Here is a 27,500-nt window from a genome sequence, read left to right as displayed (position 1 = left end):
GTGGGATGACCTTGGCACCCCTCCGCACCCCCCCATCCCATGTTTCCTGGTGCGTGGCCCTGGCGGTAGTAGTAGTAGTAGTAGTAGTAGTGGTAGTAGTAGCAGTAGACGAATGATGGAAGAGGAGGAAGAAAAAGAAAAAAAGAAAGAGTGAAGGCGAGTAACGTGAGTACACACACACACACACACACACACACACACACACACACACACACACACACACACACACACACACACACACACACACACACACACACACACACACACACACACACACACACACACACACACACTGCCCTTGAGCTGCTTCCTTTACTGTTAAAAAAACCAAAAAAAAAACACGTACCCCCGACACATCGTACCTCACCGTTAAATACATGGCACGTGTTACAACGCTAAGGTCTCCTCCATCACACTAATTAACAGTGGGGACGAACAAATGCTTCTTTATAATTATACCAAAGTTGAATGATCACCAACAATGTTTTATCCTGATGAGAGTCAGACTTTAGTGTTCCCTTGGCGACTCAGCACAAAGGTTACCTCGTGTCTAGACTCCACCTGACACCCGGCAATGTGTTTTCGTGGGTCCCGTCGTGTCTTAGGATGCACTGAATACCTCTGTCTGAATATCTTGCCATGGTGACTTAAAATCCTTGACACGCGGGAATGTTCGGGGCAATAATAAAGGTGGGAAAGAAAGGTGGAATAGTAAAATATGTATGTTAAAGTCTTCTGGTTCAAGATATGCGCTGACGAATACGAAACAGAAAGGTCTTGGCAAAAACAAAGTAACAAGAACGCTTCGAGATTTTAGTTGTCTGTTTCTGTTGCTGTTAAGAGAAACGAAATGTCATACAAAAATGAGTCTAAAGGCACTTGCTATCATTAGGTGGAGGCTCTATAGAGATGTTTGATGAAATCTGCCACTAGTAAGATTAAGTACTTTTGGTCGGTCAGTGGGAACAAAACCGTTGAAATGATGTATCATGCTTTACTAAGATTTATTCCATTAAAATGGTATGAAAACACATAATTGCTTCAAATAGCATAATAAGAAAAATGCTCAATGCAAAACGCGCGTCATGGCATGCTGTAAAACACTGTATATCAAATGTCAACGTGTCATGCACAGCCCAGCGCTCTCCGGTAACTTCACTGTCTTCCATGCAACACACACACACACACACACACACACACACACACACACACACACACACACACACACACACACACACACACACACACACACACACACAAACAAACAAACAAACAAATACTTTATATATTGCAGTCTGGAAATGTGTCACGCCAGGTGTGCCGCGTGTCAGGTGTCTGTCTCACGTGACGCGCCTCATTGTCCTGTTCGAGGCGCCACGTGTCAATCCGCAGTCCGGGACTCGCTGGCCCTAAAAGATGAGCTCGCGCAAAATAGTCTGCTGGTTGATCAAAGCAGATAGATGCATAAATATGTTAAGAGAAAATAAATAAACATATGAATATGATTAATCATAACGGTGAAACACAAACATGTAAAACAGTTAATGTCTGGCTGCACCAACAACAACTACGGCAATGGATGGAACACAAACTATCATCAAAGGCAAATAGGAAGTCTTGGACTCTCGATCTCCCACTTCGTCTCGATCACTCGCCTCCAACGCCAGCTGTCAAGGGTGAACGCCCATCCGCCTGCCGCCAGCACCTAGGTTGATGCTGGCACAAGGGAGGCGAGGTATTAACTATTAAGCAGCTTCCCCGCATTCCTGCCGTCACCTGTCGTCTCTAAGCTTGGCCGCGGGGAGGGAGCGAGGCTTGGCTGGAGGGGAAAGGACCCTCAGTACATAAACAAGTCTATTTTCTTTCCCTTGCTTGCGGGCTCATTCGGGTACGGTCTTTGGCGAGACTGGGAAGGGACCGGGGAGGGGAGACCTTGAGCAGAGGAGAGGTGTAGACAAGGATATGGGAGGTAATTAATAAAGTTTAACGACTGGTGGAAAAAGATATATAGACAGAGGAGGAGAAGGAGAAGGAGGAGGAGGAAACATGGAAACATGGAAATGCAGGCAACAGAAAGCCTATTGGCTCATTACGAGGTTAACCGCTTTGGTGAATTAATCTGCTCGACAGCCACTTGGGCCCTGGGGAGCAGATGAAAGCACCTCGGTATTCAGTTTACTCCTGACGCAACGAAATGACGGTCGATTGGATATTTGAAGGAGTAGATGGTATTCGCATTTACTACTTCTGAGGGAAGATTGAGCCTGTGGCGGATGACTCGCTTTGAAAAAAAACTGCTTCCAATGTCTGTGTTACATCGACTCGACTGAATAGGTAAACCGTTATTTCTAGTTCTAGAGTTGGTTTGCAGTTCAAAGAATTTGAAGTGATCGACGTTATTGAACTTTATCAGGTACTTGAAGAGTGAATCATATCCCCTCGTAGGCGTCTTTTCTCCATTTTCTCCAGTGTAAAGAGATTGAGTCGCTTGAGTCGTTCCTCGCACCGTTGAGCTAATAAGGTTGGAATCATTTTCGTGGCGCGTCATTGAATCCTCTCCTGTAAGTCAATGTCCTTTCTGTAATTAGGAGACCAGAACTGTACTGCATACTAGAGGTGCGGTCTTACCATGTAATTACACAAGGATAGCATAACGTCTGGCGTTTTACACTCGAAGTTCCTCGCTATGAACCCGAGCGTAGATTTTTTTTGTTCTATGCTTTTTTACAGTGATTCGCGTGTTTCAGGTCACTGCTGATAGTGACCCCAAGGTCCTTTTCCTCCTGCATCGCCTGTATGTGTGGTTACTATTTCTGGACCCAATGTGCATGACTTTGCATTTGTCAACATTAAAGGACATTTGCCATTTTTCCGACCATTCGATAATGTGATTGAGGTCTTTCTGTATTATTTCGCAGTCGGAAGAGGAGGAGGAGGAGGAGGAGGAGGAGGAGGAGGAGGAGGAGGAGGAGGAGGAAAGGATTGAGACACAAAGTAGCAGAGGTGTGAGTTGAAAAATAAGAACAGCTGCAAAGGTTAGGCCTAGACTGGGGCAGTGGAGTGAGGCCTTCCCCTTTATCTCACCTTCAGGGCCTGTGTTGGTGTGCGGTGCCATCCTCTGGTCTATCGTCACCCTGCCGTCACACTGTAGCGTTCATCATATCATATCTATCATTCCAGATGATATGAGAGCTATACTTATACAAGGCACTTTTTTCTATATACTGTGGTTGCTTAATTTCTGGTGATGAATTTAGATTTCATGTTGGCACGTACTACTCAAGACACCATTCCCTTATTAACCAATAAGCAAACCAAGCCGGCTTCTTGCCCTCTTGATGAACTGGCCTCCGCTTCGTGAAGTGGGCAATTTTGAAAAAATGGCAAAACGCTCACAGTGCAAAGGAGGTTTTAATTTTGCATCCAACCCGTCTGTCAGGGCGCATTATTCTAACCTTGGTAGTTCCAAGGAGAGGTTAAACAGAATCACAGATAGACCCTAAATTTCGTTTGAAGTCTTTCAGGAGACCTGGATTTACATTTTCTTGTAATAGGAATAAACCAGTATTATTCAGTATAGAACGGAGTTAGAGACAATTCTACGCCACATCAGCTTGGCTGGTCCGGGTGCCCATCGTGACCACGGCCCCGCAGCAGCCGGCGCTCTGGGCTCAGGAAAGGAATGAGGAGCTAATGTGTTTCCGGGTGCCTTCCACGCCATTTGGCCGCCGCCTGAACACCAGCCGTGAGTGACCAGCGTGGGGTGAGGGGTGCCGTGAACTTCCGGGTCAGGCGTGTTTCGACCTTATTAGCGCTGTCTTTCATGGGATTAAAAAAGCAAGTCAACAAAAGAAGGACACGTGGGCCACGTGTCCTTCTTTTGTTGACTTGCACTGCGCTGATGCAGTGCAGTTGCACTGCTCTGGATGTCTTTGTAGTGATTAAAAATTTAAATAGACTTTATTTGCCAGTCTTTCCTTTGAAATAAATTTGTTTACAAATCAATTTAGATAAAAACACATGTTCATAGGACGTTAAAAACAAAGCAAGAGGCTACCCCTGCATACTGTAGAACAACTATATACATATGCTTGCAATAGCTGTATTTTGTTGCTAAACAAGATAATCGATTATCCCGTTGATATACGTGCAAACGTTTAGTGAGCTGGTGGGAGAGGACACTGACAGCTGTTCATAAGGCTGATGAGCCATGGCAAGCGATGAGTATTCCGCCACAAGAATCAGATATGCAGGTCCAAGTAGAACACTATTCGAGGCCCATCCACGTGACAGCGTCTAAGGGACCCCGGAAAAGCTCCCTCTGAAGAGTCGGCGCCGCCCTTGAGTTACCCCGCTCCGGAAGGCCGAGTGGTCCTCAGGTAGAGAGCTCGGCACTGATAACGCAAGGGATGATGGCGCGGCGCTTCAGTATTGACACTCAGAGTGAATAGGCGGCGGACGGCTGCTGGCCATCGCTCCTAATCCTTCCCCTGCCCCCCCCCCCCACTCTCTCTCTCTCTCTCTCTCTCTCTCTCTCTCTCTCTCTCCCATTTTATATATAATCTGCTATCCCAGTTGCTGTACGCGGCACCTGGTCTGTTTATTTATAGTGCGGACAGGTGGCGTGTGTGTGTGTGTGTGTGTGTGTGTGTGTGTGTGTGTGTGTGTGTGCGCGCGCCCATACTTGCTTGTTTATAGAGGCAGTGGTGTATTTAGAGGAAAGAAGGGGGGTGAGGGGAGGGGAAGGGGAGGTTGGGAGGGGCTGCTTTCTATCCTCTTCGTTTATCTTGGCGTGGTTCCTTACTCTGATGGGCAGCACGGAAGTGACTCCAACCAAGACCCGCCAATGGACAGGCCGCAAAGAACCACCTCCTTCTCCTCCTCCTGTCCCTGCAGCGGCCAAACATAGACCAATATCGGGAGGCTTATTAACTGCTGTCTCTCTCCCAGTTAGCGATGTCCTTGTTTTTAGGCTTCGTCGCTTTTATCTTTCCTTTCCCTTCTCTTCCGCTGTCTATATGTGTTTTAGATAAGTTGGTGTTATGTTGGTATGTTGTATGTCTTTTTTTATCTTTTAATTTTTTCGTGTTTTTCTTGTTTTGTTTCTAGTTATTTTGGTGATTTCCCTTTTTTTGTTCTCTTCTTCGTCTTCTTCTTCTTCATCATCTTCCTTCTTTGTTGTGGTTTATGTTGTTGTTGGTGGTGGTGGTTTTCTTTTTTCTTTTCTCCTTGTTTTTTCCTTCTTTCTTTTTCTTATTTTTCTTTCTTTCTTTCTTTCTATTTTTCTTTCATTCTTTCTTTCTCTCTCTCTCTGCTACTTCTTCTTCTTCTTCTTCTTCTTCTTCTTCTTCTTCTTCTTCTTCCTCCTCCTCCTCCTCCTCCTCCTCCTCCCCTTCCTCTTCCTCTTCCTCCTCCAACTCCTCCTCCTCCGTCGTCTCTTGCTGAACGTTAAAATTAGTGACCAATAAAAAAAAGCCTCACCGTCGTATTCTTAGCGTAACAAAAATAAAATAAGAAAAACAAACAACCAAGGAAGTAAAACACACACACACACACACACACACACACACACACACACACACACACACAAAGCGCGCTAAGTGGACGTGTGTATATGTTTTTTGTCTAGTTTTGTTTGTTTGTTTGTTTGTTTGTTTGTTTGTTTGTTTGTGTGTGTGTGTGTGTGTGTGTGTGTGTGTGTGTGTGTGTGTGTGTGTGTGTGTGTGTTAAGTGCTGTTTCAACTCAAGACAAAATAATCAGATCGCACGCTTCGTAAGGCGGAAATAAATATAACCCAAAGAGGAGGAGGAGGAGGAGGAGGAGGAGGAGGAGGAGGAGGAGGAGGAGGAGGAGGAGGAGGAGGAGAAAGATCGAAACGCACCATGGAAAGAAGAGGAAGCAAAATGAAAGGAAGAGGAAGAGGGTAGAAGAAAGAAGAGGAAGAAGGAAGAATGAGAGGGAGAAGGAGGAGGAGGAGGAAGAGGAAGAGGAAGAGGAAGTAAAGCAATAGTGTTTCCTCTCCCATGTACAAGGAAACCGCGGAAATATCTCACTGCCCACACACACACACACACACACACACACACACAGCCAACACTCACAATAAACACATCCTTAGCGGGGTTTTTTCTTCAATTTTTTCTTTCCCTCAGCTGCCTCCGTTACTGGAAAAAAAAATCTGACTAAGAAAAACACTCACACGAAAGAACCATAGATTGACACACTCCTGAGATTTCCTGAGATATAGTTGGGCTCGCTTGTTGAGCCAGGGTCACGCGGAGCGCCGCCCTAGACACACACACACACAAAAAAAAAAAAAAAGTGGTAATGCAGTTCATGTCCTGGTTCACCTTTCTCTTCATCGTTTCAGCGCAGGTGTTTAATTAGTGTCATCCGCAGACGCCGTGTTAGTGTTCCCTCGCGCTAGACAGTATCCAGGAAGCCAGGCTGCGCGGTGCTGGCTTCCTTCACGCGCCGCTCAAAACGTGATGGTGAACGTTTATATACACACTTTCGAGGAGTAAAAATCAGTAACTTCTTTATTACTGAATACGTGAAATGTCGCTCGGAGAAATTCACTGGTTCGTCATTTTCTGCTTTGCTATCTCATGCAGAACGTATTTTGAGTTTCCCAGTGAAAGGGATGAAAGAAGGATATCACTGGTAAAGTGGAGGTTGGACAACATATATTTTGCGTTGCCATCTTATGCAGAACGTATTTTGATGTACCATAGAGTTTGCTATTGAAAGGGATGAAAGAAGGATATCACTGGTAAAATCTTGCAATAGGATTTTGGACAACGTATTTTGGTGTATCATAGAGTTTGCCATTGAAAGAGACGAAAGAAGAACGACACTGGTAAACTTTTGCAATAGGAAGTTGGACAACATAGGGATGAGTTTGGGATAATGGGTCATATTACAAGTCGAATCCTAGAAGTTTCTGGTCCCTACAGTGTTACTCATCCCGAACTCTGTAGGGACCTGAAACTTATCGGATTGGACTTGTAATACGACCCCTAAACCGACCTTTGTAGCGACCCGAAACTTCTAGGATTCGACTTGTAATACGGCCCAATATAATATGTTCAGTATGTAAATGTAATCTGACCGTTATAAGAGTATACTAAGGGTAATAAACTAATATGTTTTCTCCTTTTTTGCAGGTAAGATGGAGTGCTATTAAGCCTGCGTGAATAGACGTGGTTCAGGTGTGGCCATATAACAGCTGTACAGGTGAGAGGGAATTTAATTAAGCCTGCTGATGATTGCAGGTGTGTGGAGGTGCATCAGACTCTACCTCCCAGCAACACCACCTTCCTCTACTAACTCTCCTTTCTTTACATCTTCCCTTCCTTCCTTCCTTCCTTCCTTCCTTCCTTCCTTCCTTCATCAGTATCATCATCATCATCATCATCATCATCCTTTTTCTTTTTCTGCCTCCTCCTCCTCATCATATTTCCTTATTTTTCTTATGCAAAAAAAAAAGACTAAATAATCGTTCTCACACGCCTCATCATGCACCCCCCCCACCCCCCCCTCCCCCCCCACACACACGCACAGGTGAGTCGCTCAGAGGTACCCATTGTTTGGCTTGGGATGACAGGCAACAGAAAAGGAAAAAAGAAAAGGGGAGGGAGGAGGGAGGGAGGGAGGATGGAAATGGGTCCGAAAGGGAAGAAAGAGACAGGAGAAAGGAGAAAGGTTAGGTAGATGAGGAAGCTGGATGTCGCAAGCAAGAACGAGGAAGTGAAGTGAAGGGGATGAGGTGCGGGAGGAGGCTGAAGGGAAAGGAGGAAGCCGGAGAGCACTTGAGCACCTAAGATGGACATGAAGACAGGAAGGTTATGTGATAGGTCGCAGGTATGTAGAAACCTTTTGTAGTAGTGTTAGGCATCCCTCAAAAGGCTTCCCATACCTCTCGTCTCTGTGTTTGTGTGTCTTTCTGTCAGTCTGTATGTTTGTCTATGTGTCTCTGTCGCTCTATCTCTCAATCTATCTCCCTCTCAGATTCTGTTTTCAAGGCCAGGACGGAGCGGAAGTGTGGCTATGTCTGTGTGTCTCTTTATCTGTCTGTCTGTTTGTCTCTGTTGCTCTGTCTCCCAATTTGTCTACTTGCTTTCATTCCCAAGGCCAGGACGAGCGGAAGGAGGGTTTGGCAAGTATAGTGATGGGTGTTTCCCGTCCCCTCAGCTATCAGGATAATTTACGAGGAAGCATTGTGAAAGTTCAGATGGGCAGACAGAGAGAGAAAGACACACGCTCAGATACATACATAGAGAGAGACGCGGCATTGTATACTCATGTGGAAAGAAATGGTGTTACGACAATACGACCGTGAGAACAGCTCCGGCATAGGCCTAACACACACACACACACACACACACACACACACCTTTTCTATATAAGTGAAATATTTACGTCGATAATTTATATTTGTGAAACTTATCTAGCCTCCGTGCACATCTTTCTCCCCTGGGCAGCTCTAGACTAGGGTTGCCAAATTATCGTACTCAAAACATCGCATTTATCAGTTCCAGGGCCCAAAACTTTCCTACCCACACAGATAACGAAATTCCAGTTAAAGTTCTCGTTAAAAGCATTACTTATTGGCGTTTGTTTGCGATAGCTGTGACTCAGAACCGGAAAATACGATGTGCTGAGTGCCTGAATACGATAATTTGGTAACCCTGCTCTAGACTCGATCGATCCGAGTGATGCAGCCCCGAGATTAAGGACGTCCCGGCAGTCTTCTTTAGGTCTCGCGCCAACACAACCCGATAAGCAGATTAACTTCCGGGAGGCTGCCACATGGTCGTATCCGCGGTTGACTTACACGAACACGCAGGTCTTGAATCGGCCAAAGAACAATTGCTTCACTTGAGATTTTTCACGCGTGTTGCCCTTTGATGTAGCGCATGTCCTCTCAAGTCACTGTTTAATGGCGATGTATCACAGTTTCATAGGAAGAGGCGGTGTCCCAAGACTCCTCTGCAGACTACACTGTTTATGTTTGTGGAATCTTTTATGTCTTCATGCAGGAGCAGTATGCTAATTTTTTATTTTAATTTGCTCGTATCGTGGCCTCTCTCCACTGCTGTATATAAAAACAAAACAAGGAAACGTACCGCACTGAAGACGCGAGCCTTCAGATGTTTGTTTTGAGTCCCCAAGTGTTCCTTAGAGCCAGTCCTTAGCATTAGAGGGAAGCCATTCTGTCTTATTGCTTTGTGGCGAGACGCACCGCCGTTGTTATTGACTTCGTTATTACGCTGTGTGAAGCTCCTCAACAGATGCATTAAGGAAGTTCACCGTGTCTTCCAGCAAACCATAAGTCGCTAGACTCTTGCTTTAATCTAATAGACCTTGAGGCTAATTGGCTTATAAGTTCTTTTAATACCCTTTGACAGCCGTCATCATTAGTATTGGTTCATCTGGTGACAAATTTTCAAAGCACTAAAAAGTGTCCTTTCCCTCCGCGCTTGTTTCTTGTTTTCCAATCCTGAATTAATGTATTTGACAAAATCGTGTTATTACAGGCTAGATCACAAATACCAGAATTAAGTCTTAGGTAATGGCTATTTCTAAAATATTACTATATATAAGTGATGGATACCGCATCACAAGCTCTGAGCTTTTGCACCAGTCTTTCATTTAAAAAAGGCGTCTAGAGGTGCTCTGGTAACCCTACACTCTCCGACCCAGAACATTATGAATTTTCATATTGATTTTTTTAAGAAACAAGAAATCTGCATAGAATTCTTTCCATAAACCAACAGTCCAGCAAGCAAGCTTGGTCCATCAGTATGGAATGAAAGACTCAGTTCGTGTTACATAACTCGAAAAATCTACAGACCTTAAAAAATTCACACACACAAACGATGATAGAAAACAAGGTTAAATTAAAGATAGAATGCTTTGCAAAAGAAAAAAAAACCTCATGTGTAATATTAAAGTTGGGGATTTCACTGCCAAGTCGATAAAGTTTCCCCCTCGCCAAAGCCCCGCGCGGTGATAGGCTTATGCATATTTTCCTGAAGGGGCGGATTTCCCTGGTGCGGCGTGTTATAGATGCGCGCAGAATACACTGAAATAAATGTTCACGATGCTCTTTTAAGCTTTACTTGGCCGCAAAAATAGTCAGAATATCAGTTAATAATTATTATGAACTGAACCTTGATGTGAAGGGAAGGTAATGGTCAGACTTTACCACGCAGAACGAACTCGGTTGTGGTGGACTGATGAAAACTTGTTACTCGGTTAAATCACAAGAACGGGTAGCCTCGTAATGAGCCGATAGACTTACTGTTACTCGCCTTTCCATGCTTCAGTGTTTCCATGCCTCCTTCCCAGGGCACACGTGAATCAGGGACTTGTCTAGGGTTCGTGTATGTTTGTGTGTGTGTGTGTGTGTGTGTGTGTGTGTGTGTGTGTGTGTGTGTGTGTGTGTGTGTGTGTGTGTGTGTTCAAGATATCGGAATATACTTTGGCAATGCATCTGTTTATCTATCTATTTGTTTACGCGGTTATTTATTTGATCAAGCTTACATATTTTCGTCTAGTTGCTTGCTTTTCCATCACAGGACAGCAGGAAGGTTGCCAGGAGCGGAGGGCAACCACCTGCACCGCCTGTCTTGTTGAACCTCTCGCCCAGATTTCAAGTTATGGAGCACAGGTTTTTTCTTTTAGGTCAAACTTAGGTTAAAACATTGCAATGCCTTTAAAATCAATAACATGCAGCACTTATAGAATCAGTGACTTGCAGCTGGTAGAAATGGTGGCTGAATAACATAGAATTAAAGCAAAAATACAATGATGATGATGAGAGAGAGAGAGAGAGAGAGAGAGAGAGAGAGAGAGAGAGAGAGAGAGAGAGAGAGAGAGAGAGAGAGAGAGAGAGAGAGAGAGAGAGAGTTTATCCTGCCATACTTCTTTCTTTAGATCAGTCCTCGATTGAGAAGTAATCCGTGCCAAAAGGTCTCGCCGAGGCAGGCAGGAACGCCGCGAGCTAGTAATAGGGGAGACATATTCGTTTCCACACCTGAAGAAGGGAAAGTGGCAGGTGTGTGTGTGTGTGTGTGTGTGTGTGTGTGTGTGTGTGTGTGTGTGTGTGCTGCAAAGGAGGAATGTGACGAGTGAGCCGCTTTTTTCAGTGATATTCAGACTTGCATGCAGGAAAGCGTCACGCAAAACAAGTGTTGCTCCTTTCATTTACAGTTTTTTGTACATCTCCTCATCCCTATTACGCCGACGTGCCACCGACATTGCTGCACCATGCCAGAACACTGTCTTTTTCGAGGTCATGAAATTAAAGCAATAATCCTTATGTATACGATTTCCTGATAGTGGATATTTGGCTTCGTGTCAATCTTAAAAGGATGCTTTCAGAAGTCGATCCTTGAACGTTACGTAAAGCCGCTTAGGGTGAGGCCTGATTGGCGGACGAAGGAAGGGAGTCAGGTGCTCGAGGGCGTCACCAGGTGCGTGCCAAGACCCAGCCTCTTACCCCACCGGAGGCCAGGCATGTTATCGCGACGTACGAGTGCCACAAGGGCGGGGAGGGAGGCGATAGGCACCTCCCCACTCACACCTCTGAAAGCCAAGGCACCTGAGAAGATTTTAACTCGTGAAGGCTTTTGTGATTACAGAACTTCACCCTAATTCCCCCTTCATAACTAAATACCACTCCTGTTCGGGGTGACTGCGTTCTCTTATTAGTGTGCATAGTCTAGTCTTATGTGATACCTCCCGTCGGTATTGCTATTGGGTCTCCTCGCACATGAAAAGGCACTCGGCTTCCGCTGACGTTGGCCGTTGCTGCTGACGACTCTCTTGTTGGGCAGGGTGGATGGAGTGCGCCAAGGCTTTTATCTTGTTTTTTACTAGGCTTTATTTACACAACAAGATAAAAGCAGGATAAGGAGGGTGTATTGCCGCGACAAGGGGGGGGGATAAGAATCACATGGTGCCTCAGGTCATAAACACCGAGCAACGTTGGCCAGGTGGAGAGAGAGAGAGAGAGAGAGAGAGAGAGAGAGAGAGAGAGAGAGAGTGTGTGTGAGAGATGGGGGGGGGGGGCGGGGGTCGCAGAGAAAGGACAGGTGAGAGTATATTTGCGTCTCCAGAAGGACGGGTAGTTATCTCCCAACCCTCGCCAAGGTTACTCCGCAGCCTCCGGTCCTGATAATCCACGTTCGACGCCCCTTACCAGCCGCAAGGTCAAGGGGGTGCAAGTTACGGCCCTGAAGGTGTGTTGGGTAGCGCAGGTGCCAGGGGGCCGGGCGGCTGGTCGGGAGTTCCCTCATGATTCGTCGAAGTTGTGGGAGTTGTCACGCGGAAATTTTACAAGGCCTCCGAGTTTAAAGTTGGGTTTCGGAAGGTGCGAGGGAAGAAGGGAGGTCACCGGTTGGTTGTCATGGCGAGGCGCTGCTGGGCTCTCCTCACCTCCACTCTGTTATCGTGTTTTCCATTGGTGTTGCCGCTGGTATTGCACTTAATATTATCAGCACTGAAGAGTTGGAAGCCTCGTGCGATGTAAATTAACGCGAATTCTGCAAGTAGGTAATACCAACCCTTGTCGGTGTGCCTTGGAAAACCGGTGCCCGTCGGCGTGTAGTATAAATCAAATTGAAGTGAACCTCCCCCCTTCGAAAAAATGTTGACAGTTATAGGTTTCTCGCCGCAATAGATAGCACCAATCCATCATCCTCGGAGCTTGGGGGAACTAACTGGTCTCTCAAGCTTCCTCCCCTTCCGTTACGTATCGGCGCAGAGGATCTGTGGTGCCGTTGCCAAGGATTAACAAGTCGACGCAATGGATAGCACCAATCAATGTTTTAATCGCTACTCGAGTGAACTGACCTCAGCCTTCCTCCCCTCCCGTCACGTATCGATGCAAAGGATGTTCCGTCGTACCGTTGCCAAGGATTAACAAGATGACGCAATAGATAGCACCATTCTATCCTTTCTCGGTGCTTGCGGGAACTGGTCTCGATCTTCCTCTCCTTCCATCACTTGTCGAGGCGAAGGATGTGTCGTACCGTTGCCAAGGGTTAACAAAGTGACTCAGTAGATCGCACCAGTCAATCTTTTCTCGCTACTCGAGTGAACTAAGTGACCTCAGGCTCCCTCCCCTTCCACCGCGACTCTCGGCAAAGGATGTGTCGGACCGTTGCCAAGGATTTACAAGTTGACTATATGTGCACCGCCTCGGATGCTGGCACTCTCACCCTCTTTTGTGTCAGTCACTCACACTTATACACACTCTTTTTCTCCTCAACCACGAACGCCTGGGAAACTCCACTTGCCACCTTCTTGCGTTATGTACAGCGTAATAGCACCCGGCACCTGGAGGCGTACACGACATAAATACAAAACCACGTGTGGAAAAAAGACTTACTAGGGTGGAAAGAGACGAAGAGGGTTGCCATAGTGTTGAGAGAGAAAAAAAAAGAGATAAATTTGGGGTATAAAGCGACGCGTGGGGCATTGGTTCAAAACGGTTGGTGTTAATCAGGGTTCGCATCCCCCTTCCTCCCTCTTCTCATTAGGTAGGTACAAGGGGAAGGGGGGGAGGGGAGGTTGAAGCGTCCTTGCCCAGGTATACCTAAAGATGCACTGTGGGGATCCTGCTGTGTTTCCTCATCGTCTCCTCCTCCCTCCCCCTCTCGTCCCTCTCGTTGTCCTCCTCCCTCTCCTCCCTCAGTTAGCTTCCTCGTCATCTCCCCCTCTCCCCCCTTTGTTATCCTTCTCTCTTTGCTCTCTCAGTTACCTTCCTCGTCATCTCCCCCTTTCCCCCCTTTGTTATCCTTCTCTCTCATCCCTCTGTTAGCTTCCTCGTCATCTCCCCCTTTCCCCCCTTTGTTATCCTTCTCTCTCATCCCTCTGTTAGCTTCCTCGTTATCTCCCCCTTTCCCCCCTTTGTTATCCTTCTCTCTCATCCCTCTGTTAGCTTCCTCGTCATCTCCCTCTCTCTCCCTCCTTTGTTGTCGTTCTCTCTTTCATCCCTCTGTTAGTTTCCTCGTTATCTCCCCCTTTTCCCCCTTTGTTATCCTCTCTTTCATCCCTCTGTTAGCTTCCTTGTCATCTCCCCCTCTCTCCCTCCTTTGTTGTCGTTCTCTCTTTCCTCCCTCAGTTAGTTTCCTCGTCATCTCCACCTCCTTCCCTCCACAGCCATTGTCCTCCTCCCTCTCCTCCATCTTCTGTTAGGCCTGCTACGTTAATTTCCTCCGCCTCCTCCATTTACTCCTCTCCTTTTTTTTCCCCTTAAGTCTCTGCCTCTTCTTTCTCTTCCTTTTTCCTGTTGTTGTTGTTGTTGTTGTTTCTGGTGGTGGTGGTGGTGACTAACATACAATATAAGCTTTAATTCAACGTGTTTTTTTTCCCGTTCCAGTAATATGAATTTTTATCCTTTTTTTCAGGTAAGTTTGAGAAGCTGAGATCTGTGTGGAGAGAAGTCGGTCAGTTCCGTAAGGTAGGTGATGAGAGAGAGAGAGAGAGAGAGAGAGAGAGAGAGAGAGAGAGAGAGAGAGAGAGAGAGAGAGAGAGAGAGAGAGAGTCCGCAATAACCCCTAATAGGCTTATCTTTAATTAAATGAAAATGTAAATATGCAGCGGCCCGCCCCTAACACAGACTCGCCCTGACTCGGGATAACTATTTGCAGACTCGCCTTTATACACACACAGGTTATTTTTTTCGTCTCTTTTTTTTCTTTATTTTTTTCTTCTTCGGCAGCCGGCTCGCCCGCCCTCCCGTGTGCTCCAGAGGTCTGCTTGTAAGGAAACTTTTGCCATGAACCCTGTTACATGTTTTCCGGGAAGGCGGGTTCGTTCCCTCAGCGACGGCCTTAGATGCAAGAAAGGAAAAAAAAAAAAAAAAAAAAAAATCATATTCCCCGTTATTTGAAATCCAGCGATAAAATAAAATAAAAAGCGCTTGTATTTTCCTTTCCTCTCGCGTCGGAAAATCATTGAAGAAGTATTTTCCTTTTTATCTCTAACTCGTATTCCGCTGTTCGAGATTAAACGACAAACTACAATAGATAAATTAATGAACAAATAGATAAACAGCGCTGATATTTTACTTCCCCCTCACTTCAGAAATCAACATAAGAAGTATTTTAATTTTTATTTCTTAACTTATATCCGGCTATTCGAGATTAAGCGACAAAATTTAAAGAATAAAAGAAAACGAGAAAAAAAACAGCTAATATTTTTCCTTCCTTCTCACCTCGGAAATTATTTAAGAACTAGTTTCCTTTTTATTACTTAACGCATATTCCGCTATTTGAGATTAAGCGACAAAAAAAAAAAATAAATAAATAAATAAAAAAAACGAAAAAAACAGCTAATATTTTTCCTTCCTTTTCACCTCGGAAATTATTTAAGAACTAGATTTATTTTCATCCCTTAACTCATATTCCGCTATACGAGATTAAGCGACAAAAGAAAAAAAAAAAACAGAGCTTATATTTTCCTTCCATCTCTCCTCAGAAATCACCTCGGAAGTGAGAAGAGAGGGACAAAAAAGTGCTGACATTTATTTCCCTCTCTTCTCACTTCGGAAATCATTTAAGAAGTATTTACCCTTTTATTCTTTGCCCGGAAATCTTTTTAAGACGTGTTTTCCATTTTATTCCTTAAGTCATATTCCGCGTGTCGAAATCAAGCGAAAAAAAATTGATGATATTATTGTCCTATCCTCACTTCGGAAAGCATTTAAGAACTATTTTCCTTTATATTCTTTGCCCGGAAATTATTTTAAGACGTGTTTCCCATTTTATTCATACTCATATTCCGCGTGTCGAAATCAAGCGAAAAAAAATGTTGATATTATTGTCCTATCCTCACTTCGGAAAGCATTTTAGAAGTATTTTCCTATATATTCTTTGCCCGGAAATCATTTCAAGACGTGTTTTCCATTTTATTCATACTCATATTCCGCGTGTCGAAATCAAGCGAAAAAAAATGTTGATATTATTGTCATGTCCTCACTTCGGAGAGCATTTAAGAACTATTTTCCTTTATATTCTTTGCCCGGAAATCATTTTTAGAACTATTTTCCTTTTTATTCCTTAACTTATATTCCGCGTGTCGAAATCAAGCGAAAAAAAATGTTGATATTATTGTCCTATCCTCACTTCGGAAAGCATTTAAGAAGTATTTTCCATTATATTCTTTGCCCGGAAATCATTTTAAGACGTATTTTCCTTTTTATTCCTTAACTCACATTCCGCCTGTCTAGATGAAGCAACAACAACAACAAGGAAAAAAAAGACGCTGATATTATTGTTCTATACTCACTTCGGAAAGGATTTAAGTAACTCACAGAAATCATTTTAAGACGTATTTTCCTTTTTATTCCTTAACTCATATTGCTCCTGTCTACATGAAGCAACAACAACAACACATAAAAAAAGAAAGACGCTGATATTATTGTCCTATACTCACTCCAGAAAGGATTTAAGTAACTCACAGAAATCATTTTAAGACGTATCTTCCTTTTTATTCCTTAAGTCATATTGCGCGTGTCGAAATCAAGCGAAAAAAAAAAAAGCTGATAACATTGTCCTATCCTCACTTCGGAAAGCATTTAAGAACTATTTTCCTTTATATTCCTTAACTCCTATTCCGCGTGTCAAGATTAAGCGACGGAATACAATAACAACACTGATATTTTCCTCTCTTCTCTCACTTCGGAAATCACTTAAGAACCATTTTCCTTTCTATTCTTTGCTCCCCTGATCGCTGTGCTTGGTTCGCCGATAACTATTACACCCGTGTTTGCCAGCGCCACGCACCTCCCGTCATTGGCCCGCCTTTAAACCCTCCTCCCATGACGGCCGAATGTGCACTTGTTTGGGGCGCAACGAGGTAGTCACGGGTGCGGGGCCTCGAACGCTGCATAATTATGGTGATGAAGACCGATGCGCAGGTGTTTTACTTGCTCTTTTTATTTGGGTGACATATTGCTGACGGCCACCTACAGGGAGAGAACTAGAAAAATAGATAAAAGGAGGAAACATGAGGAGTAGAGAAGGGAAGGGAAGGGATGAGAGGGAAGGGAAGACAAGGAAGAGAAAGGAAGGGAAAGGAATGAAAGAGAAGAGCAGAGAAAAGAAGTGAGGGGAAAAGGGCGAGAAGGGAAGGGTAGGAACGGGAAGGGAAGGGAAAAAAAAGAAAGAAAAGGGAGAAAAGGAGACCCAGGAAGAAAAGAGAAGAAAAGGAAAGGGAAGCGAAGAAAAGCAAGAGTGACGGAACGAAAAAAGAAAAAAAAACGGAAGGGAAAAGAATTAAAAAAACAAAAGGAAAAGGGAAAGAGTGAAAGAGAAAAGAGAGAAAGAGGAGGAGGGAAGTGTAGGGCGGGGCTGAGAGATGTTTACGTCGCCCCGTCAACGCCACGACCCACTTGCCAGGAATAAGGCCATTTTTCCGCGATCACTTGTGTGTGTACGCTGACGACAGGGACCGTTTTTACCGTCCCGCCCCGAACACCACATGACGCCGGCACTTAACACGCGGGGGGAGGGGAAAGGGGGGCAGGAGGGGAGGGGGGGAGCGTCGCCAACCTGCCTGCCTTCCGGGTTAGCCATCAGCCTGTGCCCCGCCCCCCCTTACCCCGCCTCGTGCCCCACCCCCTTCTTTGATGAGTGTATACCTAGCCCCGTTTCTGGCCCCGTTATGTCCCCTCTTCCGCCCCCTGCTTGCAACCCCCCCCCGCCGCACCCCACCCCTCAAGCCCTTTTTCCGCCCCAGCCTTCAACTCATTACCTCATTACTCCCTCACCTTTTCTGTATTCGTAAACGTAGAGAAGGGAAGGGAAGGGATGAGAGGGAAGGGGAGGGAAGACAAGGAAGAGAAAAGAAGGGCAAGGAAGGGAAAGGTAGGAAAGGGAAGAGCAGAGAAAAGAAGTGAGGGGGAAATACAAGAATGAAAGGGAAAGCGAGAAGGGATTCGTAAACGGGCCTTCATCTGTAAGTCACCATATGCATGTCGCACCCCCGCCCCCCACCTTCATTCAACCCTCCCTGTCATCTCCTTTCTTCCACGCCAGCTTGCGATTCCTCACCCAATCCCTCCCTCGCCTTATTTCGATCATATTTTTATTCGCTTCTGATTTGTAAGAAAAGTAAGAGTGACGGAACGAAAAAAACGAAAAAAAGAACGGAAGGGAAGAGAATTAAAAAAAAACCTTCCTTCTTCCACTCCAGCTAACAACGCATTACCCCATTACTCCCTCGCGATCTCTACATCATCACCTCCTCTCCCTTGATCAGTATGCCACCACATGCACCTCGCTCACTCCTCCCCTTCTTCATCCCTTCCCCTTGTCATCTACCCTCCCCAAATCAAACTCTTTTTCCACTCCAGCTAACAGCGCATTACCCCATTACTCCCTCCCGATCTCAGCATCATCACCTCCTCTCCCCTGATCAGTATGCCAACAAATGCTCCTCGGTCACTCCTCCCCCTCTTCAACCCGCCCTAAATCAAACTCTTTTTCCACACCAGCTAACAACGCATTACCCTATATATCCCTCGCCACCTCTATCTTCATCTCCGCCTTCCTTAATCAGCATGCCGCCAAACCCTTCCGGGAACCACCGCGCCTCCCCTCTCCTTTCTACCCTTCTAAGTTAAGCCCTTCTTCCACTCCAGCGTGAACTCATTACCCTATCACTCCCTTGCCACCTCTATGTCTTCCTCTCCGCCTTCCCTTTAATAAGTAAGAAGCCCCACCCCGCCCCACCCCGCCCCACCGCGCCCCATCTCCCCCATCTACCTTCCCCTATCTCGTAGTGCTCCAGCCAACCTCCATTAGTCTAACTACTTCCGGCACACCAGGTCCATCCCTTTATTGCACTTGCCTTCCCTTTCCCATCTTGCTGTGCCTTGTATAACCTTTTACTCCACCTCCCTTCGGTTTTTCATTCCATCTCGCGCGGTCCTCTCCCTCCCGACCCCCATTCCTTACTGCGCTTGCCCCCTTTTTCCCACCTTATAACGTCTTGCCTGACTCCTGCACTCTCCCTTCCTTCGTTTTCCCATTCCATCTCACGCTGACTCGTCCCTCCTGACTCTCGTTCCTTATTGCATTTGCCTTCCCTTTCCCAACCTCTTTCCCACCTTACCATGCCTTGTTTAACCCTCATCTCTTCCTATTATACCCTCGTTTTCCCATTCCATCTCACGCTGACTCGTCCCTCCTCACTTGCCTTCTCTTCTTCACCTTACTACGCCTTGTCTAATCCTTTACTCCTCCTCTCTTCGTTTTCACATTCCATCTCACGCTGAACTGTCCCTCCCGACCTCTATTCAGCATTCCTAGTCCATCCTTTTACTTCAGTTTCTTCCCCTTTCCCACCTTCCTGTCCTTTGTCTAACCCTCTGCTTCCCCCTTCCGTTCGTTTTCCCATTTCATCTCACGCTGACCTGCACCTCTCCTTCCCCATCCGACCCCCGTTCAGCTCGCCTCCCCATCCCTCCGTAGGTGTCGTAATTGAGTTTTCTTCCTGGTGTCTCTGGGCGGCCTCACTAGACGATGCGGCGCCGCCCTCGACCCTTGCGCCCCCCGATCCGAGATTGAAACAGGGATGGTATTCTCAGACGCCTCCGCCTCTCACATCAACCATTTCCAAAGGCCAAAAAGGAGATCAGTTGGGTTGTACTGAGTGTTTGTTTAGGTTCGTGGTACAGAAGAAGGGCCAGACTGCCACCAGGGTCATAAAGCTATCCAAGAAAATGCTCGAAACTCCTGGGAAGGCCTTGTCAAATTTGTGGGCTAGGGCACCGAAGTGTTTAAGAAGACGACTCCAGGCTGTTCCGCTCTGCTCGTTGTCTCGCGTTGTGGAATTGGATCCTCTCTCTCCCTCCCGTCAGGCGAATTATGCTCACCGTTCCTTGAAGAGCCATTTTTTCCTCTCCTGCTGGTTCTCGTCTCTCCTCTCTGTCTCTGTCTCTTATGGTTGTCTGTCTCTATCTGTCTGTCTGTATGCTTCTACTTGTCCTTTCTTTGTTTCTATCTCTTTCATTTTCTTTCTTTCTTTTTTTTTTCTTTCATCCATTCATTCATTCATTCATTCATTCTTTCTTTCTTTCTTTTTTTTCTCTCTCTCTCTCTCTCTCTCTCTCTCTCTCTCTCTCTCTCTCTCTCTCTCTCTCTCTCTCTCTCTCGAGACGTCACCAAACCGTAATAGAACAAACAACGGGATTAGCAGCAAAGAGAAATACATGTCACCCACCACTTTCAGCTTCCTTACTACACATTTCTTTTTTGTCCCTGTCACGATTCACACGCGCCAATTAACGCCCTTTGATGTTGCACTGAGCTTATATAACCCAACCATGGCCCCTAACCCCACCTAGCGCAAGCATACACACAGATAAATACATATACACATACCTAGATTCCTTTTAAATCCGGGGTCATGTGTGTGAGCGTGTGTGTGTGTGTGTGTGTGTGTGTGTGTGTGTGTGTGTGTGTGTGTGTGTGTGTGTAGTTCTGCGTCAGTCCCGTTGTCAGAGTCGTCCCCGCATGTCGTTATCGGTAAAGTGTGTGGCAGCGCGTGGCTTGTAATCATGTCACCGCTGTCGGAAGGTTTAAGCCACGAGAGACGTAAAATTGGCCGAGTAAAGGCACAGGTGGATGCAAAAGTGTGGGTTGTATTTAGGGACAGGTGGAGGGGTAGGTTATGGGGTTTCCTCCTCGCTTGCTTCCTCCTCCTCCACTTGCCGCTTGCTTGCTTCTTTGGTTGCTTGGTTGCTTGAGGCGTGTGTGTGTGTATGTGTGTGTGTGTGTGTGGGTGGGTGGGGGGGCGGGAACGCTTTGTGGTGCTGGGGGAATAGCCTTTTGTGTCTCCTCCGTCTTTCTATTTTTTTTATTTTTTTGCTTTCGTCTTTTCCTTCTTTTCTTATTTTCTCTTGTTGCGACTGTATTGTTGTTTGTTGTTGTTGTTGTTGTCGTCGTTGTTGTTGTTCTTTTTCTTCTCCTTCTTCTTCTTCTTCTTCTTCTTCTTCTTCTTCTTCTTCTTCTTCTTCTTTCTCTTCTTTAAAGTTTACTCTATCATTTCTTGTCATCCGCCTTCTCTCCCGCGTCCTCCTTTTCTCTACATTTTCCTTCCTGACATTTCTCTCTTCATCTCTTCTTCTGCATCGAATTGTATCAGTCAGGAGATGAAAGTCGTACGGTGGAAGACAGATTCGCATTTCACGTATGACCCAAGAGCTTCCCAGAATTGCGACCCAGAGAGCACTTAAACTAGGCTTCAGATAGGCTTCAAATAGGCTTTAAATAGTCTCCCAGTCCATGACAAAAAGGCCGTTCAGTGTAGCGTTAATAGGAGGCTCAGAATTTTTTTTTTTTTTATCTTCCTGTACCTTTGAAGTGGGATGTAAATTCGAGAGGTCGCCATCTGCTAACTTTGCTTGCAGTGGCGGAGAATACGAGCCTGAATAACTAGCCTGCAAGTGTTTTTTTGTAGTGTGTGTGTAGTTTTATGTCTCTCTGTGTGTTTATATAATCTAAGAGAAAATAAACAGGCACGTGTTTTTTTATCTAGTCCAAAGCGTTCACAAACACCAATTTAAAACACTATCACTGACACATCTAGAGCGTCCATTGCTTTCTTGTTTGTGTCGCTGGTTGGGGGTTTCTCTGTTAGCTAGTTTGTGTGTTTGTTTGTTTGTTTGGCAGGTGAGGTTAAGTTAGGTTGGATTAGTTACGTCACTTCGATACTTAATTGAGTTGTTAATCGGTTAGTCAGTAGGTCAGATATAAAGTAATTTTGGTTGTTAGTGATATAAGGTAATTTTGGTTGTTAGTTAGTAAGGTCATTTATTTCTTCATTAGTTCCTTAGTTAGTTTCATAGGCAGTTAGTTAGTTAGTTAGACAGTTTGTTCGCAAGTTAATTAATTCGGTAGATAGTTTAGTTAGTTAACTGATGAGTTTTCTCTCTCTCTCTCTCTCTCTCTCTCTCTCTCTCTCTCTATCTCTCTCTGCCCCTCATATCTTGCGCCATTTTTCTCCATTAATCATTGGCTCTGATCCATACTTTTCCCTTGTTTATAGATCTCACATATTTTGCACCACTTTACTCCCTCTCGCTTTGTTTATCTATCTCTCTATCTCTCTATCTTTATGTCTGTCTATTTATCTGTCTGTCTATCTATTTATCTATCTGTATATCAATCTATCTCTTCTTGTATCCTCAACATCTTCCTCTTCCTTCTTTGTGTTCCTTTTTCTTCGTCGCATCTATCTATCTCTATCTATCTATCAATCATGCTACCTACCTTCAATCCCCCAACATCCTCCTTCTTCTCCTTCTCCTTTAGTGTTCTTTTCCTCTCGTCGCATCTCTCTATCAATCCATCTGTTAATCTATCCATCCTTGAATCCCCCAACATCCTCTTCCTCCTTCGTGTCCTTTCTCATCGTTGCGTCCACAAGCAAAGCCGTCGTAGGAGTCATGACGTCACAATCGCACACACACGTCACCCCAGGGATTATTTTAACCCCTCTTGGCCCGGCCTCGTCCCCTCCGTGCTGGTCTGGGTGGCTGGCGGCCCGAGCGTGGCGGAGGGGCGAGGGAGGGAACCGAGGTAGGGAATCAAGTGAGGGAAGCGAGGGAGGGAAGCTAGGGGACAAGTCTGCGTGTCTAGCTGGGGAAAAGGACATACAGGTGCGTTGTGTGGAACAGGTGAGGGAGTGAGTGAAGGGAGTGAATGAGAGTGAATGGGGTATTGGTAGATAAGGGAGGGAGTTACAGAAAATGAGAGGGGAAGGGAAAGAAAGGGGGATTTAAAGGAGAAGGAGAAGAGGGAGGGAGTTAGAATAGGTGTGAGGGGGGGAGTAAGGGAATGAGGGAGCCTGGATGGGGTAGAGGATGATAAGGGAACGAGTTTTGGAGGAACAAGGGGAAAAGGGAATGAAAAAGGGGGGTGAGGGGAGATGAAAAGAGAAAGATCAAGGGAAGTGGTTGGATGTTAGGGAGTTTGAGAGTGTAGGAAATTTTTTATTAAAGGAGAGAGTATGGGAGGGATGAAGGAAGGGAGGGAGAAAGGGCCAGAAGGAAGAAAAAGGAAAAGGGGAGAATGAAGGCAAAAAGATAGCAGAGAGGAGAGGAAGGAGATGGAGGGAGAGGAGGGAAGAAAGAATGGATATAATATGGAAGAAAATATGACAGGAGGGAAGAAAGAAGGAAGGGAGAAAAGGAAGAGAGGTTGACAGAAAAGAAAGAAGGAAGGGGAGAGAATAAGGGATTAAAGAAAGAAGGAAGAGAAGCGAGTCAAGATGGGAGGGAAGAGAAAAAAATGGATGGAGGAAGAGGAGGAGAAAGAAAATATGGAAAAGGAATTAAATATGAGAGAGAGAGAGAGAGAGAGAGAGAGAGAGAGAGAGAGAGAGAGAGAGAGAGAGAGAGAGAGAGAGAGAGAGAGAGAGAGAGAGAGAGAGAGAGAGAGAGAGAGAGAGAATGCAGGAAAAAAAAAGAAAGGAAAAAATGAAAGCGGAGTAGAACCTCACCTCGTAAAAAAAAAAAAAAAGAGAGACTAAAGGGAAAGGGAAACGAAAGAGGCCCAACCCTTCCCGAAATATAGGTCAGAGCCGCTCAAGTGACTGTGGATGCGGCGTTACAGTGTTGACGAAGTGGATCAGGGGTGTGAGGGGACCGTCGGGACATTAGATAGACTAGGCGCACGGGGCTGAGCAAGCAGGATGGTGGTGGTGATGGTGGTGGTGATGGTGGTGGTGGTGGATAGAAGTGATGGGTATGGTTATGGTGGTGGGAATGGTAGTGGTGGTGGTGGTGGTGGTGGTGGATAGAAGTGATGGGTATGGTTATGGTGGTGGGAATGGTGGTGGTGGTGGTGGTGGTGATGGTGGTGGTGGATAGAAGTGATGGGTAGTGTTATGGTGGTGGGAATGGTAGTGGTGGTGGTGGTGTTAGAATATTGGTAGTGGTGGTGGGTAGTGGTGGTGGGTAGCAGTGTTAGTGGGTAGTGTTACTGTTAGTGTTAATGGGTACTGGTTGTGGTGACGCGATCCGGACCAAAAAATAGGACCCCCAATTAGGACAAAACCCCCTAAGGACAAAAAAAAGACAAACCCCCTTAGGACTATCCCCCCACCCCCCTTCAGTTAAAGTGCAAAATACGACAGGGAACTCGTCACGCTTTTTTCTGTTCTTAGACTTTAATACCAGGATCTTTTTTTGTCCGGGAGGGGTTTTGTCCTACACTCGGTAGCGACAGTGGTGGTGGTGATGATGGTTGTGGGGATGATAGTGGTGGTGGTGACAATGGTAGTGATAGTAGTGGTGGTGATGGTAGTGATGGTAGCCACTACTAATCGGCTTTCCATGGTGGCACATTCACTCATCCGCGTGTGTGTGTGTGTCTGTCTATAACTGTCGGCACACTTGAGCGGCTTCCACGCTGGCGACTGCATTATTCAAGCAAAGAGGATAGGCCAGTGAAGACAGCAATGCAAATAGACGCTCGAAATAACAGGGCTTTCCGAGGGCTTTATATACAACCTTTCAAAACAAAAACAAGGATAATAAACTATATATATGTACTAGGATAGGCGAGAGAGAACAGTCGCTATGCACCGTTTGGAACCGTAAAAGTGCCGAGATTTTGTGATGATCGCCAGGAAGTATAGAAATTAATTAACTGAAGTGTCCTGTAGCCTTTGATCGTGGGAACGGTTGTCATGTTGTCGAGGCGAGATGAAACTGACATACCTACACATCCTTGACTTGAAATAGATGAGGGGAAACTACACTAAATACCTACAAACTGACCAATGGAATGAATGTTATAAGGGCTAGGCGAGATGAAACTGACATGCCTACACATCCCTGACTTGAAATAGATGAGGGGAAACTACACTAAATACCTACAAACTGACCAATGGAATGAATGTTATAAGGGCTAGGCGAGATGAAACTTAACATGCCTACACACCCTTGAATTATAAACAGACGAGGAGAAACTACACTAAATACCTACAAACTGACCAAAGGAATGAATGTTATAAGGGCTAGGCGAGATGAAACTTAACATGCCTACACACCCTTGAGTTGTAAACAGACGAGGAGAAACTACACTAAATACATGAACACTGAACCGAATGATATGAAACTGAAGAAACGTCGTGCATAGCCATATTTGTAAAGAGATAGACGGAAATTAAATAATCACAAGCTATATACACAGCAATCTGAACAGTAGAAGATCAAGTACCTGATTACCACACAAATATAAGCGGCAGGGACAACAGGTAGCGGTATAACGGACAACACTATATCGATGACTGGGATCTGCCTACCTTACAATATTTATGACAGTTATGCAATACGTAGATATAAAATGAGCGTTAGATTGACAACACTTACGATTAGCAGAGCCTCATTTCAAAAGGTTTATCAAGTCAACTGAAAAAAAAAGCCCCTTATTCTGAAGAAGTTTTTGAGGCGCTACGTGTGAAAAGATGCAATAGATGCTGAATTCCTGCACGCCAAGAACCCAAACCACCACAATCACTCCCGGAAATTAGCACTGAGGCCACGCGCAGCTATATCAAATGGTTACAACTTTATTTGCCTCTACGACCACCACCACCACCACTAAGAAAATAAAAATGTTAGAGACAAAATTTATATCAAGAAGAGTGTCTTTCAAGTGGATGCCTCATTAAAGGATAAATAGATGAAAGAAGAGTGTTAATTATCAGCCTGTGAAGTGTCTGCGGTGAGGGATGAGGGTGCCTACTCACGTCGTGCCTCTCGGGGCCGCCGCGTACCAGACCACCCCGCCGCTGCTGCAGACAGACACACCAGAACAACGGGAACCACAAAAAGCCGCGCCCTCCGTCACCTGACTACCTGACCAGAAAAACCTTGAGCTGCAAAGAAGAATTATGACTTTACTGGGCGAAAACAAATCTCATGAAAACAGTGGGTGACCCGATAGAGCAAAGTGTGTGAGACATGAGGACCAGACGAAGTGGGTTAAGCAAATTGGCGCCCGAACAACACCGGGCCGCTTATAATGTGAATAAATGAGCATTCATGAACCTGAAATGAGGCTCGTGACGAAGACTAATGTGGACCATAAAGGAAACGGAAGAGGAAATCCCTCACAAGCTCTCCCTGTGAGGCATGAGGCGGGAAAGGAGGAAGAGAGGCATTGGAGGTGAAGGACATGTCGTGGCAGTCTTTCCCTCTGCGCTGCGTGGGCAAAGAACGAAAGGGGAAGAAAATGGGTGAGGACGGAGGTGAGGGTAAGCGTTGCACGATTCTCCACTTCTGCCTCTTGCCGCGTGCCTGACCTGATTTCCCGAGGAGTTGGCGGCGGAGAGAAAAATGCTTAATTGGAGCGCCCTGACGTTTTCTGCATGATTTATATAACCACGGCAGCGGCGGCCACCTTTATTTCCGCGTGGCATCAAGTTTTGGGCGGCTCGTATCATCAGCGGCCGCCCGTGTGTCAGGCTGTCGCTCGCGGCCCACTCAGCCACTCGTCGTTGTTGTGAGGCCAGGTGCTGCGCGACACACACACACACACACACACACACACACACACACACACACACACACACACACACACACGAGAGATAATGCTAGAAGGGAGCACTATTACATTTATAACTTGGAGCATCATACTATATTTCCTCGATGTCTTTTGAGTTAGGATAGAAATTCAGAGATATGTTGTGATTGACGAAGGAAGGTGATGTGTGCTTAAGTAGGTCTGTTTAGGTTTAGACAGTATGAGGTTCCTCGGACGGTGTGAATATCAAAGAGAAGAAAAATAGAGAAATTCCTAACAATGTACCTATGCTTGTATTGTGAAGATTAATTCCAGACAGGTGTTAATTCTGGTCTAGTAAAGGGAATTTAGGTCAAAAGGAGATAAATGAGAATTGATTTCCAAGCAGGGTAAGGTATGAGTGCAACAAATTGAGCAGCGATGTGGTGAGTGCAAATATGACGCGGCGATTCAAAGGAAGGCCGGACAGGTTTATGGATGGGGCTGATAAAGGGCAAGTATTAGCCTTTCAGAGCCTTGTGTGGGCTGGCTGGCCTCGTTTCCCTGTTTACCTTCATTACTACGCTTAAAATTGTCAGGGAGTTTGGCCTTCACTGCAATCACTCGTGGAACTGAAGGAACATATGTTGATTATTCAGTTTGAAGCTTATCTGTAATGAGTGGTTGATTAAAGAGGAAATGGTGTGTGTGTGTGTGTGTGTGTGTGTGTGTGTGTGTGTGTGTGTGTGTGTGTGAGGACAGGCACCCAGATAACATTTGAGAGTATTACCGATGCAAATTTAAATCACAGAGCAGATGACATTTGTAAATTGTTTTGCTTCCACACTCTGAAACGAAAGCAAACCGTCAAGGGGCTCAGTGAAGGCAGGCGTTGATATTCAATACATTAATTTTCACTATTGCAAGTCAGATATTGATATTACGTTACAATAGTCTGGGAGCCC

The 27,500-nt window shown here is 45.5% G+C and overlaps 1 protein-coding gene across 7 annotated transcripts in view; it reads left to right on the top strand.

Moving 5' to 3' along the window:
* The window catches only part of LOC127006078 (uncharacterized), a 146,284-nt gene that overhangs the window by 36,212 nt on the left and 82,572 nt on the right, over positions 1-27,500 (top strand). The window contains exon 2 of one of the 7 annotated variants that reach the window (XM_050875611.1): positions 7,168-7,237. The exons of the other annotated variants lie outside the window; for them this stretch is intronic. The gene's annotated coding sequence lies outside the window, so the exon portion shown is untranslated. The remainder of the gene's footprint in view (positions 1-7,167; positions 7,238-27,500) is intronic. 7 annotated transcript variants of the gene reach the window in all.

This window comes from Eriocheir sinensis, chromosome 3 (assembly GCF_024679095.1).
Source record: "Eriocheir sinensis breed Jianghai 21 chromosome 3, ASM2467909v1, whole genome shotgun sequence".
Classification (NCBI taxonomy): domain Eukaryota; kingdom Metazoa; phylum Arthropoda; class Malacostraca; order Decapoda; family Varunidae; genus Eriocheir; species Eriocheir sinensis.
Note: the sequence above shows the minus strand (reverse complement) of the source record. Positions and strands in the feature narration are given on the sequence as shown.